The sequence below is a fragment of the Microcaecilia unicolor genome, chromosome 11 (assembly GCF_901765095.1).
Source record: "Microcaecilia unicolor chromosome 11, aMicUni1.1, whole genome shotgun sequence".
Taxonomy (NCBI): domain Eukaryota; kingdom Metazoa; phylum Chordata; class Amphibia; order Gymnophiona; family Siphonopidae; genus Microcaecilia; species Microcaecilia unicolor.
In genome coordinates this window covers 180,017,348-180,039,810 of record NC_044041.1, presented here as the reverse complement: position 1 = coordinate 180,039,810, position 22,463 = coordinate 180,017,348, and the positions used below count along the sequence as shown (strand labels likewise).

At 42.7% G+C, this 22,463-nt stretch overlaps 1 protein-coding gene across 1 annotated transcript in view; it reads right to left on the bottom strand.

Moving 5' to 3' along the window:
* Window positions 1–22,463, bottom strand: part of LRFN1 (leucine rich repeat and fibronectin type III domain containing 1) — a 357,966-nt gene that overhangs the window by 30,077 nt on the left and 305,426 nt on the right. The window lies entirely within an intron of this gene.

The following is a 22,463-nucleotide window of genomic DNA, read 5'->3' as shown; positions in this document are numbered from 1 at the left end:
TGTACAGTGTTCACAAGGTTCCATAGATTTTCTTAGCATGATGAATGGTCTCAAGTTCACTTTTTTAAACATGGAATCCAGGCTTTTAACATTAAATAGACCAATTTTAACATCACTGACTTCTATATGAAGTCCTCCTACAGAAATAAAATGGTTCCACAGTGGAAGAGAAGGAGGGCATCTTTGTTACGATTTAACTAATTAACAATGTCTGCATTCCCTTGCACTTTAGGTATCCTCTCTAGCTGAAGATGCTATAGAAATTCATATGATTATCAATAACAATAACAGTAATAGAAAATGCGGAGGGCCCTCTGATGTCATAGCCAGTAGCATCCCTTAATTCAGAAAATAAGCGCAATCAGAAGAAATGGAATGCTTGAGCAGTCACCTGGTGGCTCAGGGAAATGACCCTTTCAGAGCACTAATGGAGCAGGCTAGGGGTTCATTTTTGCAGCAAATTTTGTAAGAGCGTCCTCTATTTCTGAAGTTAATGTTGCATGGCCAAAATATGGATTGCAAATATTTAACTTTCTGCAATTTATCACCTTCATGACATCCCTGGCTGAAAAATTCTCTGACTGTTCCTGCATGTAAAAGCAGGCTCCCTGCCCCTCCCAGCGGCTGTCATTGACCCTCACACACAGCGACATGCCTGGCTCACCACAGTCCAATGCAGAAAGCTTGTGCAGATGTTAGCATGGGGTTAAAGGGTAAAGGCTCATGGATTTGCTAACCCTTGCCAACCCATTCTTGGAGACCCATTGTGCTTTTTTCACTTTACATGGATAATAGAAATGTAAAATAAAAGGTCATGGATTTGATATAACCACCTCTCTGTGGTACAACAAAGCAGTTTACATTTAGTATACGCAGGTACATTTATTAAATGTAGGTTAGTGTGGCACGGCACAATTTTATGGACACGTGATGCAGAGAGGTATTTCATGAAGAATATAACTGCATGAATCCATGCATATGACATCAGTGCACAGCATATTAAAATGAATAGGAACATAAGAACATAAGTATTGCTACACTGGGACAGACCGAAGGTCCATCAAGTCCAGAATCCTGTTTCCAACAGTGGCCAATCCAGGTCACAAGTACCTGGCAAGATCCTAGAACAGCAAAACAGATTTTATCCTGCTTATCCTAGAATATGCAATGGATTTTCCCAAGTGCATCTTAATAATGGCTTATGGATTTTTCATTTAGGAAGTTATCCTCCAAACCTTTTATAAACCCTGCTAAGCTAAATGCTTTTACCACGTTCTCTGGCAACAAATTCCAGAGTTTAATTACTCATTGAGTGAACAAATATTTTCTCCAATTTGTTTTAAATTTACTACTTAGTAGCTTCATTGTGTGCCTCCTAGTTCTAGTATTTTTGGAAAGAGTAAACAAGAGTAAACTCCACTCAGTATTTTATAGACCCCTATCATATCTCTTCTCAGCCGTTTCTTCTCCAAAATAGCACACTTTGGTAAAGGGGCTCCTAAGATTTTGACTCTTCTAGTGAATGTTGGTTTAATTCACTGTTGAACACTGTATTGGTGCAAGGTGGGAACAGTAGGACCTATGTACCGAAGATCTGTAGAAATTCCAGAGGCCCAGTGCCATGTTTTAGTGTGCCCTCCTAAGCCTACCTACTACTCTATCTGCACCTTGTTAGTACCTACTGAATATTATGTAATAATTATTTTTCGGAGGTTTGTGTGGGTGTTAGCAAAAACAAGGGAGAAACTTAGATATATAGCTAGAGCAATCACGGTTGTAGCGTACGGGTTTTTGCTAACACTCATACTGACAAATATTAATACACACCAGTGCCTATTATGGTATTCATTTATTCATTCATTTGTTCATTCATCCATTTATAAGTTAATAAATGCATGCCTGCTAGCACCCATTAGTTGAGCAGTTTCCAAACTGTGTGCCGCAGCATCCCAGCAAACTCACAGGGGAATCATGGGATATTTTAAGGCTCTCTCTAAAATTGTGGCATCTGTGGAATATCTGGTGGGACTGTCCAAGCCACACCAAGCGAAGAAATCTGGTGCCCGATTCCCCTCCACCCCCTACCCCCCCCCCCCCCCCCCCCCCCATGCTTCCTGAGCAATGAGGAAATTGGCAATGTGCTTCAGCTGCCGATGCCGGCACTCCCATGCATGCTCAATTCATTCATGAACTGAGCATGTGCAGGAGTGGTGGAAAAGGTAGGACTCTTTACCACCGCAGTACGGGAGGGGGGGGGGGGGAGGGAAGAAGATCTGAGAGGAAATGTGTGGCCTAGGAGCACCATGAAACGAGAAAGTTTGGGATCCGAAAGTTTGGGATCCTCTATATTAGATCATTGAGCTCCTATATGACAAATGTACACTACCCATAGCATTCGTAATGGAAAATACTGATCCCATAAGAGGCAACTGGGCTTAACAGTGCTATCAGATTATATATTTCTGGATGGCAGTGGTAATATATCAGTTCATGTTTTGTTCATCTTCAGAGGTTTGGTTCACAGTGTTTTTTTACGAGCTAGTCTCTGTATTCTGTTGCATTGTCTGCTGTAATTATTGGGTTGATATCAAAACAATTTAATTGGGCAGGAGAAGTTCCTGCCCAGTTAAATCACACTGGCTAGCCCAGAAGCAGATATTTAGTGGCATTTAAGTGGCCAGTGTCACTGAATATCTGCTTAGACCATCATGGCACATGCCAGTCGGTGCCTGAGTGGTCCAAGAGCTAGGAGTTCTGCGGGGCATTGCCAGTATTCAATGTTTGTGCCTGGTTGGACCACATAAAATTCAGTCTTATGCACGGCTGACTCAAGGAATAGTGGCGCCCTGAGCCAACTTGCTTTGGCGGTGCACCCTCCCCATAGCAGCACTTCCAGAGCCCCCTCCCTCCCCCTCCCCAATCCAGTCTCTCTATCCCTCACCTCTGTCCTCCTCTTCGTGGGTCTGGCACTGCTCCCTCACTTCTTTCACTCCACTGTGGTTCTGTAAAGTTTACGTTGGTTGCTGGTGGCATGGGACTTCACTCTGCCACAACTTTTCTCCTCAGATGCAATTTCTTGTGGGTGGGCTGTGGCAGAGGGAAGACCCCGCCAAAGTTGATCTGTCATGATGCTGCTGCTGCCAGTGACCAACCTAAACTTTACAGGACCACGGTGAGGGAGGGAAAGAGAAGGGGAGAGACTAGATCAGGGAAGGGGGAATAAAAGGTTTAACCTGTAGAACAGGTGAGGTCAGATGCTGGGTATTTTGGCGCCCTTAATCACCAGCACCCTCGGCCAGACCCTCACCTAGTCCAATGGTTAAGCCGGTCCTGGTCCTGGTCCTGGTCCCATCAAAGAGAGAATACATTTTAAAGTCCACTGATTCATAAGATCATATATGGAGAATCCCCTAACTACATGAATAACCTCATCGACCTCCCAACCAGAAATAGATCATCGTCTTCTCGTACTTACCTCAATTTACACCTTCCCAACTGCAAAGGTATTAAATACAATATGCATCCAGTTTCTCCTTTTTGGGCAGCCAGCTTTGGAACGCTCTGCCAAGATCCATCCGAACAATCAACAACCATCTACCATTCAGAAAAATATTGAAGACTCATCTCTTCAAGAAAGCTCACCCTAATGACCCAACTTAACTTTTTAGGCCCACCCACATGATTCCTGCCCCAACGATTATTATACCTTTGACCATGTCTCACAATCTCCTTATGCTCATTCCTCAATCTCTTCCTCTCCATCCTTCCTACTCCTTACCCCTCCCAATCTCTTCTCCTTTTGCTCATCCTATCTTTGTTTACCTCTCCATGCTCAATTTACATATCCTCAAAACCCCACTACTACTATGTTTACTACAACTTGTAACATTCTCCTTCAAGACTTTGTAATTCTATTTACTATGTAAGCCGAATTGAACCTGCTATGTGTGAGAAAGCGCGGGGTACAAATGTAATTAATAATAATAATAATAATAATAATAATAATGTCTGGTTATCTATGTAGTTGCAGCACTGAATATGAATTATACTCATACTTGTGACAATAAAAACTAAATATGGGTGTATTAATCTTTAAAGAGGAGGAGTAGCCTAGTGGTTAGTGCAGTGGATTTGATCCTGGGGAACTGAGTTCAATTCCCACTACAACTACTTGTGACACTGGGCAAGTCACTTAACCCTCCATTGCCCCTGGTACAAAATAAGTACCTGAATATATGTAAACTGCTTTGAATGTAGTTGCAAAAACCTCAGAAAGGCAGTATATTAAGTCCCATTTCCCTTTCCCCCCTGTCCCTTATGACATCACAATATCAGAAGTGAGCCAAGTATTGGGCAATCAAGCCATTGTGACATCACTGATGAGGTTGGCTCTTATTGGTGGAATGAGTGGAGGAGTAGCCTAGCGGTTAGTGCAGTGGACTTTGATCCTGGGGAACTGAGTTTGATTCCCACTGCAGCTCCTTGTGACTCTGGGCAAGTCACTTACCCCTCCATTGCCCCTGGTACAAAATAAGTACCTGAATATATGTAAACTGCTTTGAATGTAGTTGCAAAAAAACCTCAGAAAGACAGTATATTAAGTCCCATTTCCCTTTCCCCCCCCTGTCCCTTATGACATCACAGTATCAGAAGTGAGCCAAGTATCGGGCAATCAAGCCATATGAATTATACTCAGAGAATTTCCAAACACCACCAGACACCTGGATATTCAGTGTCAATGTCCTGCACTGAATATCTAGGTCTAATTTAGCTGGCAGCAGTGGGCGTTTAAAGAAACACTGACCGCCATTGACTTAATACTGAGCAGTATGTACGTTGCATTGCTATCAGCCTAAAACGGTGGATAGACAGGTGATAAAACTTATCAATAAGCAAATGTTTCTAGAACCTGGTTGATATTGCCTGAGTGTCTTGATACAAATAGAGTGAATATTCAGCCAGTGACAGGGAGCGATTTGCTGACCGTCGCCAGCGTTATTTCCAGATATCCAATGCTGGGCCCAGAGACTTATTTACCGAGGGTGGGGCGGTCTGCCCCGGGTGCATGCTGTAGGGGGGATGCAGGGAGCAGCTGTGCGGCTGTCGGCTCTGCCGGTTCCCTGCTCCCTCTGATGTTACTTCCTATTCCGGGGCAGAGGGAGCAGGGAACAGGTGGCGCCAACAGCTGTGCAGCTGATCCCAGCACCCCAGAACAATGCACCCGGGGGAGGGTGTTTGGGGGTGATGTACCAGGGGAGGACAACACTGCACCTGGGGGGGGGGGGGGTAGGATGACATTTCATCCAGGGGGGGGGGGGGGGTGCACAGCAGCAATCTGTCCCAGGTGGCAGCTGACCAAGGAACACCACTGACTGGGCCATGTCCAGGATTCGGCACTGAATATCCAGTTTTTGCTGAGCCGGCTAATGCATAGCACTTAACCGGCCATAGGTTACCGCATAAAGACAGGACTGACTTTAATGGGGCACTTAACCAGCTAAGTGCCAACTCTGCCCCCCCCCCCAAAAAAAAATAGCTAGTTTTCGCTTAGATGCTAACTGCTAATTTTCAATGGTGATAACCAATTAAAGTACAGCTGAAAATTAGCAGATAGCCTCAAACAAGCAATTTAATCGGTCAGCAGCCAATTCGAGCCAGTTAAATCAGTTTGAATTGAACAAAATGTTAATAAATAACAATAAAAACTAAATATGGGTGTATTAATCTTTAAAGAGGAGGAGTAGCCTAGTGGTTAGTGCAGTGGATTTGATCCTGGGGAACTGAGTTCAATTCCCACTACAACTACTTGTGACACTGGGCAAGTCACTTAACCCTCCATTGCCCCTGGTACAAAATAAGTACCTGAATATATGTAAACTGCTTTGAATGTAGTTGCAAAAACCTCAGAAAGGCAGTATATTAAGTCCCATTTCCCTTTCCCCCCTGTCCCTTATGACATCACAATATCAGAAGTGAGCCAAGTATTGGGCAATCAAGCCATTGTGACATCACTGATGAGGTTGGCTCTTATTGGTGGAATGAGTGGAGGAGTAGCCTAGCGGTTAGTGCAGTGGACTTTGATCCTGGGGAACTGAGTTTGATTCCCACTGCAGCTCCTTGTGACTCTGGGCAAGTCACTTACCCCTCCATTGCCCCTGGTACAAAATAAGTACCTGAATATATGTAAACTGCTTTGAATGTAGTTGCAAAAAAAACCTCAGAAAGACAGTATATTAAGTCCCATTTCCCTTTCCCCCCCCTGTCCCTTATGACATCACAGTATCAGAAGTGAGCCAAGTATCGGGCAATCAAGCCATTGTGACATCACTGATGAGGTTGGCTCTTATTGGTGAAATGAGTGGAGGAGTAGCCTAGTGGTTAGTGCAATGGACTTTAAGCCATTGTGACATCACTGATGAGGTTGGCTCTTATTGGTGAAATGAGTGGAGGAGTAGCCTAGTGGTTAGTGCAGTGGACTTTGATCCGGGGGAACTGAGTTTGATTCCCATTGCAGCTCCTTGTGACTCTGGGCAAGTCACTTAAACCTCCAAGGTACAAATAAGGTACAAAATAAGTACCTTAATATATATGTAAACCGCTTTGAATGTAGTTGCAAAAAAACCTCAGAAAGGCAGTATATCAAGTCCCATTTCCCTTCCCTAAAGGCAACTAACACAGTTAGCACATTATTTGATACCAGTGGACACCATTATATTTTTTGCACGCAAATTTGTGTGCAAGTTACAGAATAAAATCAGTGGTGCAGGTAATATAATTCAATAATTGACTGTTAATTAGAATTACCAGCCAATTATTGGCTATAATTGGCCTTAATTGGTACTAAGTGATACAAATTAGTGATTGTATGCATAACTGCTCATCACATTCTGGAAGTTGCAAGTTCAAATTCCAAAATATACAGCTTTAAGGTGCGTAGACCTAGGAGGGGCATGGATGGGTCAGGGGGTCAGGCAGTTAGGTACATAGGTTATAGAACACTATTATTTAGGCACGAGCATTTGTGCTCAGGCCTAAATTTAGGTGCGTAAATGTAGACTTACGCCAGTATTATATAATGGCAGTTGTACGCACAATAGAATCCAGGCTTAACATTCATCATCCCGATGCCTACATTTTGGTGATATTTTCAGAATTTACTCTTTTATTCCCATTTGTACTAAAGATGCACATATCCACAGGGCCGCTGAGAGACAAAGCTGGGCACGGTGCCACCCCCTGCGTGTGCCCCTTGGGTCCCCCCAGGCCTGCGCACAACCCCTGGGCCCCCTCCGGGTCTGCTTACTTGCTTGTTTCCTCCTGTTCCACCCTACTGCACAGGTCTTTCTTCCTGCCGCGTCCAAACAGGAAATACTTCACACAGGAGGCGGGATGAGGCAGGAAGAAGAACCTATAGCTGGCAGAGCAGACAGCAGAGTTAACACAATAACATGTTAACCCGGCACTGGAGCAAGAGAGACCATCTAAGTCAAGCCAGCACCGGGCAGGCCCTCCTTGGAGGCCCCAGGTAATTTTGCTCCCCCTCTCGGCGGCCCTGCATAGCCACACCCCTCCATGCTGAGAAATTCAGTGTTCCTCATCAGCTATAGGAGGGAGTTGTGATATGATGTGATGTGATATGTCTCTTGTATCCCGCCAACTCCCACAATCCAGTGGTTGAAAGTGGTTAATAGAAAGAAATGTAAAAAAAAAAAAGAAAAAAGAAAAAAGAAGAAAAAAATACTATTTAATGTTTAAACAGATAAGTCATCAAATTTTTACGAAACTGAAAATAACTGAAAGAACTTCGTAATACATATGGAAGTGAAAGCCAAAAATGAGGCGTCTGATAACAAAATGAGAACTCCACAATCTTTTGATATTTAATACCAGAAAAAGAAGGGAGTAACAAGCGAAATGAATCTTGTGATCTTGAGCTATCATGAGCCAAAGGAAAAGAAATCAAATTAAAAAGAAATTCTGGAGGTGTACCGTCAAATATCTTAAAACCTAAAACAAGCTATCTTAAACAAAACTTTCAAATGAAGGGGAAGCCAATGGCAAAAGTGGATCTAATTTCTTAAGACCCAAAATAAGTTTGGCAGCTGCCTGCAGGGGTAACGTCAGCTTCTGTCCTCTTTCCTTCACAATTTCTTCACTTAATCACATCCCCTTTTACATTGCCTTCCTTCCCACCTGCAGACCTACCACAGTGGTTCGCACTAGGAGCATCATTTTTGTCATCTGCACTTAATTGGACTGTCGCTGTGCATTACCCTGCTGTGGCCTTCGGCTCCCACACAACCTCCTATCAGCCTTGGCAGATATGCAAATGAGGGAATCCAGGTGCCAGGTCTGATATGGCTTTTACATTAAGCAGCAAAGAGTGTGGCATTCAACAGCCCTCATGTTAGGGAAAGGCAGCTGCTGTTTGCTGCCCTTCCAGGAGGACGCCTGTGCATCCGCCCCACTCCAATCTGCTCCTTTCTTTCACCCACAGAAAGGATACTGTCAGCTTCGCTGGAAAGTAATGTGGTTATTTATATGGATTTATCATGCACCTTTTATTTGGTGGCTCAAGATGAGTTACATTCAGCCTGAGGTTATACTGTAGAAGGTAAAGTGACTTACCCAAGGTTACAAGAAATGGTCAGCGGGATTTAAACTCTGGCTTCCCTGGGTCTCAGCCCATTGTTCTAACCACTGGGTTATTCCTCCCTATCACTTTTGCCTGTTTTTAAGGGTGTGCTCTCATTTCCAAATGGCATGAAACAATCCACAATCTTTCTCATTTTAGGTGCACTGCTTTTTCAGTTGAAATAACATACATCACAAATTTTGTTGTTTCAAATGGATGAAAATACCCTCTGCTATGGTCTTAGTCAGCCTCGCTCCTGCCTTCCTTTGAAGAGAAAAAATATATGGCAAGTTTCCCACCCCCAAACTGTGTACATAATAACCGAGTTGGTCCTTTGCCACCCTTATCCCAATACTGAGTCCCTTTCCAATATTCGATATCTTCCCTGCACGTACCAAGATCAATGCTTATCGATTTTTTTGTGGATGTGGCCGCATGATCGTGGCCAAATAAACTTGTGTGATCCTCGGAGGAGCAGAACAGTGAAGCATCTATGGCAAGCCCACCCAGGTGTTGTGACTTCATTTGAGGTCCTGACCCCCAGTATGGGAAGCTCTGACCCAGGCAAAATCAGCAGCATGAATCTTCTTGATCTACTACAGTTCAATTTGAGGACTTGCAGAAGGTAGGAAACTGAGGTTGGGGGGGGGGGGGGGCTTGAGGATGGGCATACAGCTGACTGGTACTCAACTCAGGTTGAAGAGCAGACCCCACACAATTTTATCTTATTTTCATTTAGCTTTATTTCATTAAAATAAATAAAACAAATCAGAATAAATCACAAGCAAATTTTTTAAAAAATAAGTAAAAACAAGCAAAAAACCAAAACACTGCAGACCCCTAGTTAGCTCACTTATCGCTCGATTCTGTATAGGTCACCCAATGTTGGGCGCCCGATTTTGGGTACAGAGGCAAGATCCACGCACAAATTAATGACCTAATTGGGCAATAGCAATCAATAATTGGCGTTGATTGGCATTAATTAGAATTTATGTGTGGATCTGCCCCATGTCCTATTCTATAACAAATGTGCCGAATTTTCATAGCATGAAACTCAAAATAGGCAAGGACATAGGAGGGACATGAGCAGGGCAGCGGCATTCCAAGAATTTAATGCGCCATATCACAGAATACAATAATTCACACGCCTAAGTGCCATAAGTTGGGCACCAGCATTTACACCAGGTTTCAGCAGGCATAAATGCTAGAACCCAAAGTTAGGCGCAAAGGTCTAGAATCTATATAGAAATGCCTTAAAAATCGGCATATAAACGTATTCTATAAAGTATGCCTAAACTTAGATATACTTTATAGAATATGCCTACATTTCCACACGGTATATAGAATATGCCAAGCGCCTATCTGCATGACTAAATTTAGTCGTGGGCAGTTACACCAAGTAAAACTTGGTTTAAATGCCGATGCCTAAATTAGGCACAGACTGGGTGTATTCTATAACCGCGTGCATACATTTTAGAAACGCCCATGACCCGCCCATTCTACACCCATGCTATATAGAATGCGGGGGAAATGCATATTAAGCTAGTATTCTATAAAGGGCACTTGGCGTAGAGTGTCCTTTACAGAATACTATCTTAGCACTGATCATCCTGGCACCATTTACTGAATTCCCCCCCCCCCCCCCCCCCCCCCCCCCATCCCTAATGACTTCACCTCTCTTTTTCTCGCACACACATACAAAACTCAAAACCAGAAGTGCTGTGTCACAATGTCAGGAATAGAAGTGAACCCTTGTGCCGATCCAAGGACCAGCAGTTAGAAACCCAACGCTTCACCTGCGGCGACCACCGTTCCCCAGCGGTTGAGCCTCTGGGTTAAAGTGGCCAACAGGACTTAGGAAGCCGGGTGAGGAAAAGGACTCGGCTCAGACTGAAGGAGGCGAAGACAGAGCAGATCAGAGCAGAAGTCAGTACCAGGCAGTGGTCAAGGCAGGCAGCGATCCAACAGTGGTCAGGTCCAGGCAATAGTCAGGTCAGGCAGCGATCCAGCAGCAGTCATGTCCAGGCAGTAGTCAGGTCAGGCAGCGATCCAGCAGCGGTCAAGTCCAAGCAGTAGTCAGGTCAGGCAGCGATCCAGCAGTGGTCAGGTCCAGGCAGTAGTCAGTTCAGGCAGAACAGCAACGATAAATGCACCAGACACCAAGAAGGTTGTAGCTGAGGCAAACAAGTAGTGACAAGTTCCTGGTTTTAAAGTGAAGGCGTCTGACATCACAGTAGGTGCGCCCAAAGTGTAGGTACGCCCAAACTGGAGATATTCAGAAGAGAGGTATTATGTGTGTTGCAGGTATGTACCCTCTAGTTCCACGTCTGATATTCCAGGATCGTGACATGCAGGATTTTCTAACCTAGGATCCAACAGCTGCTAAGATGGCTCCAAATACTTCCAGTTCCCCACTCCTAGACTGAGAGTTCCAATAATACATACAATCAACAAACAGACCCTATCTTTAGAACTGCCATCATACGGCATCATGAAGCAGATTGCTGGGGTGCAGAAATAGCTCCCCTTTGTACCACAGCCCTGCAGAACTGTCTTACACCAAATTACATCAGCTGTTTCCCAGCCCATGTGAGACACACAAAGGAGGTAATTCTAGAATGTGTGCTAAATTAATGAGCGTCCAGATTTCATTATAGAATTCTAGCATAAGACAGCAACAATATATGTGCAAGTAGGCGTGACCACTTACAGTATCTCTGTAGGTGGTGTCAGGGGTGGCCCGAGATAGTCTGCCACTTGAGGCGAGGGGATGGTCTGCCACCACGGCTCCACTCTGCTCTGCCCCCCAGCGCCACTCCTCTCCCCTTCCTCAGTCTGACATCTCCCCCCCTTCCTTTCTTCCCCGAATTTACTTTATTTTCTGGCTTTCAAAAAGTCTGGGTAGCAATGGTCCCATATGTTGCCCTGCCACTGGCCCCAGGCCCTTCTCTCTACTGCAGCCCACCCTACCTCTGAGGAAACAGGAAGCACTTATGGCAGTTAGGCGTGCAAATGATTGTATTCTGTGACATAGAGCCTATAATTCTTGGAATGTCCCTGACCCACCCATGTCCCTCCCATGGCCACACCCCCTCTTCAGTTCCACCCTAAAAAAATGTATGCATGCATCTTTATAGAATAGCACTTAGCAAAATGCATGCATAAATCCAAATTGTTGCCAATTAACGCCAATAATTGATTTTTAGTGCCCAATTATTGGTGCTTATTGGCTCGTTACTCAATTAAATTATGTGGGTAAATCGGGTGTCATTTATAACATTTGGGGGTAAGTGTGCAACCTGCTTATGATTCACCCATGTCCCTTCCATGTCAATGCCCCCTTTGCAGTTGTGTGCTATAAAAGATAGGCGCTAAGTTTATAGAATAGGATCATAAGTCTGCTACATGAGTAACTGCAAATTAGTGCCAATTAATGCTTGTTCAAGCCAGCTATTGGTACTTATCACCAACTACCGTAAATGGCAATTTTGCACCAATTAATTGGAGTTATTCTATAACTGGGCGCACAATTGCATGCCTAACCGCCCACCATATATAGAATGAATGAGATAATGTAAGAAGCCACAGGTCACCCGAGCAACAAAACCGTATTAGTCATGTGACACATGCCAAGGTTAAGACGTGGTGAATGCTACCTAAAAAGACAGCCTCTAAATAACAAGTCACATTACCCCTGAGCTGACTCAATCATGTCATTAGGGTCTATGTTGGGATATGTCAAAGATGCCAAAGTTCCCTCCGAATTTTTCCAGGATCTCTTTATTACAACGGGGAGTTTGCACATAACAAAATGTAAAGCTACCAACCAAGAATTCTAACTTGATACCCTCACTCTGTCATAAATGACCCTAAAGAACTGGGTAAAGGAAATGTGGAGCAGGGGGCTGCCTCCTCTGTAACTATTATGCAGTAGATTAGGGTAGACCACTAGGACCATGGTCTTACCAATAGTTTGCCCAACACAGCATCAGCAACTAGAGATCTTGAGGGCAGAGCTGGAAATTGGTTTGTTTGGTCTCTTCAACCAAAAAGGGTTTCCACTGCCCCTATACAGGAGAATTTGGCTTTCTCAGTAGTCCACTGCAATCACAGCACCAAGTAGCTGTCTTTAAAAGAGCCAAACTCTTCAGCATCTCACAAGATTTGAGTTATTTATCTGTCAAGGCCATTACTTTGCCCTCTTCCGTCTCTCTCCACCTTATGGTTGCAGACCAACACTCTAAAAAAAGCACATCATTATTTCGAAGTCTAGCTATCAAGGGATGAGTCAGTGCATTCTCTGATAATATATTCACCACCACAATTGAACTGCTGAAGAGTGGGGGGGAAAAGGTTGGTAATCTCAAGGGATTTTGTGCACTGAGTTTCAGTTAGCAGGTAATTAGATTGGGTAGGCTGGTGAGCTTTTAAAGAAAAGTATCAATTCAGTACAAAGCATTATGGGTAATAAAGAGACATTCTAAGACCATGACATGACGTAGGCCAGAGAGCTCTGATAGTCAATATTCACAGGGCCTCTGTTAAACACTATTGCACATTCTTACCTACCAATGGCTACCCCTGAAAGTATATCATCTTACCAGACAGTCTCTCTCTGCCTCTTATGGTACTAGATCATTTCTATCACAATACCACACAACATTTCTGCCCTACATGGCATCTCGCAATCCCCTCCAGGTCTGTGTGTCAGCAGCTATTTTGTACTCTCTGGATCAAACCGTCTTTGCCTCCTCTGAGAGTAAGAACAAGATGCATAAAACGTATTCAACTATTTGGTGCATTTCCATATCTTCGTTTTTGTTCCCAGGCTTGTTTTCCTCATGGCATTAGATGCTCAGCAACTGCTTCCTGCAGCTTCCTGTCAAGCCCATTGTTTTAGCTCTCTTTATGGAGTTCCTTTAAAGAGGGCTGGCACAGCCCATTGGTCTCTCCTTGCATGCAGGGTTTCTTGGCTGCTGCTATGCACTGTCTGTTAATTTTGGATGGTCCATCCACATCATACACGTCACCTGAACAGTAGAGATCCAACCCGGATTAAATTAGTTACTATAAATTAACAAGTTATACATTTCTGAATGAACACATTTTTTGCACTATATCAAGCTGTGAACCACATTAAAATTCTGTAATGCTTCAGTCTTCCAGTACTGTTATTTGCCAAAAACAGATGGTAATGGATCTGCTGGAGTTGGGAGCTTCTACTCCTGCACTGTTCCTACAGTGCCTGTTGCTGAAAGAAGCAGGAATTTCAGGTGCTATAAATTTTCTATAGCCATTGCTCTTGCACCATATTCTACAGCTCTTCCTGCAACTAGAAAGGGCTGGGACTGAAGGATCTGTGACCTCTCCAGCAACTCCACTGCTCTGTACAGTGTCTCTTGCTAGAAAAAGCTGCAGTAGCCTCATGGCTTCTGCAACATGTAAGAAACGTCCTTCAAGAAAAGAATAAATTCATGGGGCACAAGTCTAAAACCTTGTCTACAGAAAGCATTGATTATATCGACCACTCAAGCTACCCTGGGAAATACAATCCTTGGAGGAGACTTGAATGGGAAGGAGGGAGTGAGTCCAGGATTAGTCCTTTATGTAATTTTGAGTTAATTACGCAGCAACTAACTGCCGCTTTTCCAGACTTTCAACCTCAGTAAACCCTGTTAATCATCAGCAGATATTTAATTAGCGCCTGATAACTGTCTCATTAAATGTAATTAACTACTTGGGATACAGGAATCGGCTGCAGTTTCAAGACTCCCGGTGACAGCAAAATCATTTCCTTGTGTTCCGTCTACTTTGGGGTTTATTGGCTTTCGAGGAGAATTTAGGTTGCAGTAGGGTGCACTTGCGTAAAAGGGGAACTGCCTGTTCCTTGTGCATTGACTATGGGCTCATTTTGAAAACAGAAAAACGACCAAAAAAATGTCACAAAGCAACAGATGGATGTCTTTTCACAAAAACGTCCAAATCGCTATTTTTGAAACTTGTTTTAAAGATGTTTTTTCTATGCAGTTCATCTAAATCTCAAAGAGGGTACTATTGATTTACTTTCTAAATCTTTAGAAGGAGTTAAGAAAGATTCCGATAATCAAATGTCAGAGATCAAAAAACGAAGTTAAAAAAAAACTACAAGACTTTTCCACTATGACTATAAAAGACAGTTTACTCACAGGAAAATAGAACAGATGGAAAATTATAATCGCAGATTGAACTTGCGTCTTTAAAATTTTCCTAAGTCTTTGGGGATTTCTCCCCTAGATATGTTTAAGAAATACCTAATTGAAGTTTTGAAGTATTCTCCTGAACATATTCCACCAATTAATAGAATTTATTATATTCCAAAAAAAGAAAAAAACGGATACAGATCTTGAAGTAGAAACTCAAGAGCCAAGAAAGACCAATTAAATCTGGATTTTACTCAATTGCTAGAATCATCTATCTCAGAGGTTTCTGAACGTACGACTTTAATTGTTTCCTTCATATTCGAACAAGATTTAGAAGCGGTTAAACGCTTATTCTTCAGAAACTGTCAATCTCTGTTTCATGGTGAAAAGATTTGGATGTATATGGATGTAACTAAACACAGGAAAGAAAAAGAGCTTTTCTTGCTATTAGGAAAGATGTTGTGACGTTAGGTGCTGCATTTTTTCTAAATGATCCCTGTAAATGTGTTATTAAATGGGAACTGTACAAAGCAGATCGTTAATAAACCAAAATATATTTTATTGATACGATAGAGATAAAATATGCATACAATAGTCCGTATACATAAAATAGCCCGACACAGGCCGTGTTTCGCCCAACTGGGCTGCTTCAGGGGCTAAAAAAAAAGATAATAAATAAATAATAAGTGGCAGATCTAAACATCTAAATAAAAACCATATAATAATGATATAAAATGATAACATAAGAATTATATAAATTTAAAAAAAGACGACATTAAAAATACAGCCAAATGTGAACTTGTACCATTAAGAGCCAAATGACATTGAAGATATGGTCACATAAAAGTTATAGCATTAAAGTCTATAATATCAAAATCCCACAGACTCATTTAGATGTTTAGATCTGCCACTTATTATTTATTTATTATCTTTTTTTAGCCCCTGAAGCAGCCCAGTTGGGCGAAACACGGCCTGTGTCGGGCTATTTTATGTATACGGACTATTGTATGCATATTTTGTCTCTATCGTATCAATAAAATATATTTTGGTTTATTAACGATCTGCTTTGTACAGTTTCCACTTTGGAGTTTGCAGATCGTCTGCCCCTTTGCTTTCTTGGACCCTCCCAATGTGTTATTAAATACCTAGGAATTAAATATATCTTCTTCAATCCTGACCAATTAAGAACCTTTGTAGAATCTAAGAAACTTGTGACAATTTGACGTCAAAGATTGAGATTAGGAATTAAGGTCTGGTTAGTTTGCGCAAAGCTGTATATGCTTAAGAATATTGTTGGTAGTTTTCTCCTGAATATTTGTTAACCCCTCCTCCATTTTTGTGGTCTAAAGAAGACTATTAATCTTTTTCTTTTGATTATTGTTTTATTTGTCGCGGAAACGGCCAAAGTTGATGTGGGTGTGCCGGAGGCGTGGTTAAGGCGGGACTGGGGTGTGTTTATCGGCCGAGGAGAGATGAGCGTCCTCGGGCGATAATCGAAAAAAGAAAGGCGTTTTTAGCGTGAATTTGAGTCACTTTTTTTGGACCCTTTTTTTCACGAACAAGTCCCAAAAAAGTGCCCTAAATGACCAGATGACCACCGGAGGGAATCGGGGATGACCACCCCTGACTCCCCCAGTGGTCACTAACTCCCTCCCACCAAAAAAAAACAACTTTAAAAACTTTTTTTTTCCAGCCTGTATGCCAGCCTCAAATGTAATACCCACCTCCATGACAGCAGTATGCAGGTCCCTGGAGCAGTTGTTAGTGGGTGCAGTGGACTTCAGGCAGGTGGACCCAGGCCCATCCCCCCCTACCTGTTACACTTGTGGTGGTAAATGGGAGCGCTCCAAACCGCCCCCAAAACCCACTGTACCCACATCTAGGTGCCCCCCTTCAGCCATAAGTGCTATGGTAATGGTGTAGAGTTGTGGGGAGTGGGTTTTGGGGGGGGGATTTGGGGGGCTCAGCACCCAAGGGAAGGGAGCTATGGACTTCAGAGGTCGTTTGCTTTGTTTTTATGTTACAAGTGCCCCCTAGGGTGCCCGGTTGGTGTCCTGGCATGTCAGGGGGACCAGTGCACTATGAATCCTGGCCCTTCCCACAACCCAATGCCTTGGATTTGGTCGTTTTTGAGCTGGGCGCCTTTGGTTTCCATTATCGCTGAAGAACGAAACCGCCCAGCTCTAATCCGCACAAATCCGATGCATTTGGCTGGCACAAACCGTATTATCGGAAAAAAGATGGACGCCCATTTTTTTCAAAAATACGGTTTGTCCCGCCCCTTCACATACCCGTTCTTGGAGATAGACGCCCATGGAGATGGGCGCTCGCGTTCGATTATGCCCCTCCACATATACTAATGAAAACATTTTTTTGCAAAATAAAAAATAAATAAATCTCAAAGAGGCATGTTGGGGGCTTATGGTGGGCTTATGATTTGGACATTTTTCTGTGATAATGGAACATTGTAAAAATGTGTAGGGGAAAAAATAGGACATTTTTGACTAGACCTGTTTCAATAACGACAAAGTGCCAAAAGGTGCCCAAACTGACCAGATGACCACTGGAGGGAAAAAGGCATGACATACCCTTAATCCCCTAGTGGTCACTGACCCCCTCCCACCGCTTAAGAGGTAAAAATGACAGTACATACCAGACTCTATGACAGCTGCAGATATAATGGCCAATCCTCTTAGAGTAGCAAGCGGGTCTCTGGAGTAGCTTAGTGGCCAATGAAGTGGACTGTAGAGAAGGGGACCCTTGCCTATATCCCACTTTAACTGGTACACTTATGGTGGCAAGTATGAGCTTCCCAGAAACTGCAAAATACCTACTGAGCACACAAATAGGTGGCACCTGCAGGCATACGGGCTATTGTAGTGGTGTACAGTTGGGTACAGTAGGTTTTTGGTGGGTTTGGGAGGGCTCACCATACAATATAAGGGGGTTACGGAGAGATGTATATCTGGGACCTTTTATGTGAAATTCACTGCAGTGCCCCCAAGGCTGCCGCACTGCTCTGCTGGGATGTCTGCATGGCCAGTCTAGTAAGACTGCTGGCCCCAGACATCCCAGTGGCTTGTTCTTGTGTGTTTTTCTTTTGTTTGAAAATGGCCCTTAAAGAAAGATGCACTGAGCACAAAAACATCTAAAATACGGTGATTTTCAAACCAAAAAGGAAGACATTTTTTTAGTTCGAAAATGATCGAATTTTGGACATTTTTTGCGAAACGTTCAAAGTCGGATTTGGATGTCATATCACCCCTGTTGGTCAGCATTTTACAGGACCAGGACACTGTACCAGTGACTTCACAGTGAGAATCCTGAAAGGTAACTTTAAAACCATACAAGAACGTAAGACCTTTGAAGTCAGAATGATTGAATATTTTAACACCCAACAGGAAGGACTTAACAAGGATCTGGGGTTCCTAGCCCATTATAAACCATAAAGCTGTATTTCTCTCCACTCCTCACCTATCCACACCCATCCTGTTAGAATATCAATGATATGCTTTGATGTCCCCATGCATACCTCCTACCCACCCCCATCCTCCCACCCTGTCAGACTGTCATAGTAATGCTTGAATGTTTTCACTTATATACACTGTCAGCTAGCACATTTGCTTATTTCCGATCTGACGAAGAAGGGCAACCTTCGAAAGCTAATCAAGAAATGTATTAAGTTATGTCCAATAAAAAAGGTATCATCTTATTTTCTTTTCCATGTTTTATTTTGTTTGATTTCTATTGATGTCATATCAAAAATGCCCCTCCACATCTCCAGTGGGCAAAACTGGTTGTTGCGTAGGAGAATGTGAAGTAAAGAAAATAATTCTTGGGAAAGAATGTGGGAGGAAAAAGCTGTTGCCATTTATGGTCCACTTATCCTGCTCACTGTAACTGTGGAAAAGACCAGGGTTGTGCTTTCAATTAAAAGGAGCTAACACAACAAATTTTTTTTTTTTTTTTTGGGGGGGGGGTCATGTTGTTTTGATATGTTGTTAATGCGCTCATTTTATAAATACCACACATTAGTTACAAACAATGTGCATAAAATATTTTGAAGAAAGTGAAAACCACCAAGCAAAATGAAGTTGGAAAACAAATTAGTGTGCACACCCCTATAAAAACCTGAGCTGGAAATGGAAGGCTCTCAAAGATGACAAGTTACCCAGATCCAGCCTGGGACCGTCCTCGAATTCTGACCACACCATCATGGTGTATTATGGGACTTAAAGCACTGATTTCAATGGGCAGGATCAGGCACTACATAAAAACATAAGAATAGACATACTGGGTCAGACCAATGGTCCATCTAGCCCAGTATTCTGCTTCCAACAATGGCCAATTCAGGTCACAAGTACCTGGCAGAAACCCAGTTAATAGCACCAGTCCATGTTACCAACCCTAGGGCAAGCAGTGGCTTCCCCATGTCTACCTCAATAACAGGGAAGAGGCTGAATAGTTGGAGAGTTAGGAAAGGAGTGATATGGACACTTGAAGGTAGGGAAGGAGAGATAGTGGGAGAAGGACCTTCAGCTGCCCTTGGGAACGGGGCCCATACCTTAAGCTTCACCTAAGGCGTCATGTTCCCTTGGCTGGCCTTGTGGTCAAGCACTTGGTAAAGAGTTTATAACCCGAAGATATTTGAAAAGACTTAACCCAGGTCTCTTTTCATAAATGCTGGGCATTGGTATTTCTAGCTTACCGTGTTGAAGCTTATATTGCTACAAAGTCTGACCAGATGGCTAAATTTAATGAGAAATGGTCATCTCTAGGTTCTTACGTTAATTCCTTGACACATTCCTGATTAATGTCATGAGATATTTTTACTTTTCTTGTACTGTATTGTTTATTGCTTCCCTTGATGGATGTTTAATGGAATTTTGTAGTCATGCAACATGTAGCTTGTCTCGACTCTGTTTGTAAGTTTTTGTTTTGTTTGTTCTGTTCGATGTTTTTATAATGTTTGAGCATATAAATAAACAAAAGACAAAAAAAAAAACAATGCTCAGAGTCATGATAAGAGGACCAGATTGGAGGAAGGAAGGACACAGGAATAGCTGTTGTAGAGTGGAAGTGGAAAGGATTTTGAGTTCTTGAGGCAGCAAGGTAACCCAGGCACTGTTTGTTTGTTTGTTTGTTTGTTGTAGATAAATATATATATTTTTTATTCTGTACCTAGCCTCGGCTGGCTTATTTCTCTTTCCCAGCCTCACCATGGCTCAGTGCTACAATCGCTTATACCCATGCTATTACATCCTAGTAAAGTACTGCTGAACCCATGGAAACAGCTTTGAAAATTATGTTCCCTGTGTGCTACTTTGGCAACATGTACAATTGTCAGGCCTATAAAGTTTCCTAAACTCTAAACCTGATCTAGAAACGAAAAGGCACGAGCTATATCCCAATAAATAAAAAAATGCATATGTATTCACTTTCAATATGATCTAATCTGCATGGATCGAGACTGCCAACTGCTGCTTTTATGTCAGGACCACTCAACTGGCAAACCCCTTTCGCCTGATGATAAGTTGCAAGTGGAAAAAAGACAATAAAATTTAACTACTTGGTAAGCATTAACTAATCGGAAAGAAATTATTGAAGATGGGAATGGATTTTGGAGCAGTGCCATAGAGCTGAGTCACCAGAGACTGTGAAACGTAAAAAATGTTAGATTTTTCAGTAGAGTTCTATTACAGAAAAGATCAGGCTTTCATGCTTCAGCGGTGGTTCTTATAGAATACAGAAGAATGATTGAAGAATACTGGGCTGAGACCCTGCACTCGCTCAGCTTATTGCAGATAGGGGCAGAGAAAGAATTCTTAATGCGACCAAGTGGGGCTCCCACCTTCTGCATCGGCCAATAGAGCACATTTCTCTGAGAGGTACTAATGTTCATACCTTCACTAAAGCTGTAGGCGCTCATTTTCCTTGATATATATTACATAGCCTGATACTGTAGAGATACATAGACAGATAGATATATATCTATACAGATATATTGATACAGAGATAGAAACATATAGTAGATAGATAGATACATAGATGGATAGATGCATAGACAGAAACCTCCAAATTTTATAAATGATGCCTAAAGTTAGGTGTGCAATTGTGTGCATAGGAGTCAACTTTTCAAAATTATCAAGGGTGCTAAACCTAACAAAAATGTCCTCCTCCTGGACATGGTCAAGCATTTTGTTCAGTATTAGGGTGCTCAAGGCGCAGAACTGGCTCCTATGATAGCTCAGTTATAGAATAGAATCAGTTACACACATAACATAATTAGCTAATTGGCATTAAACTGGCATTTAATTGGAGATAAGTACCACTAATTGGCATTAACAAGCACTAATTTGAACTAATTAGCGTTGTTCACATAACTGACTTACGCCCCTATTCTGTAAACATGGAGGCTGATATTCAGACCATGGAAGGGAGCCTACCTAACGCCCATGGTTGGTAGCGAACAAGGAAATTCAATATTGGGCTGTATCTGGCAACCGGCATTGAATTTCTGGGGGGGGGGGAGGGGGGGTTGGCCACTATGAACAGTCAGTTAAGTCGATATTCATCGGCTGACCGGCTAAGTTTTAGTGGCCAAAAATAGACCTGCTATTTATGTGGGTCTATCTGGCTGCTAAATTTAGCCGGTCAGTCAATGAATATTGGCAGTCACGTGACATAGCTGATGACCGGGTTAGCCACTAAGCGCTAATATTCAGCCAAGACAGCCAGCTGTCTCGTACTGAATATTAATGCTTAGCCAGCTTAAGGCTATTTAACTGGCCAGGAGTTGTTCCTAGACAGTTAAATACAGCTGAATATTGGGCATTCAGCATCCAACTTCTCTCACGCACAACTGCAAAGTGGGTGTTAACGTGGGAGGGGAATGGGCGCATCAGGGGTGTCCCAACGAATCTTGCGTATGCTTTACTGAATACTTGCATTTACGTACCTAACTGCTGCATTTAGACGTCACCATTTACTACACCAAAGTCATGGCATAAGTGGTCACGTTACTGTGGACTAACGCTAGTATTCTGCAGTAGGTTTGGCGTGCAATTGTGCTGTTATAGAATACAAGCTTAGTGCTCTCTTTTTTTTTTAAGGGTGGCGAAGAGACGATGAGGGTTAGAGCTGAGAGAATTAGTCAATTGGGTGTAATAGTCCTGTTTGGCATCTAACTTTTAATGCCCTTTATTGAATTGAGCCTATACTGTATATAGATACACAGATATAGACAGACAGATGTACAGATTGATACAGAGACAGATAGATGTACAAATTCAGGGCTTTTTTCAGGGCGTACTTGGCGTACCGGCACCTTTTCCATTGTCTGCTAAAACTGGCCCATGGTCCCCAAATTTTAATGAAAGAGCTCAGGCTCTACACACCAATTCTGCCTTGTCATAGATTCTGTAACTAGTTGCAGGGGGCCTGGCTATTGTGGGGTGGGTCCCTCAGTGATCACCCCACCCCTGAAGGGTGGCTTGGCATTTGAGTACCGGCATCTTTTGAGCTAGAAAAAAACACACTGTACAAATGGATACGTAAACAGGCAGATAGATAGATGCATAGGTAGAATTTCAAGCTACAATATTTTAGTTTAGCTTACTACCTGTAATGAAAATTGTTCTGCCCTCTCA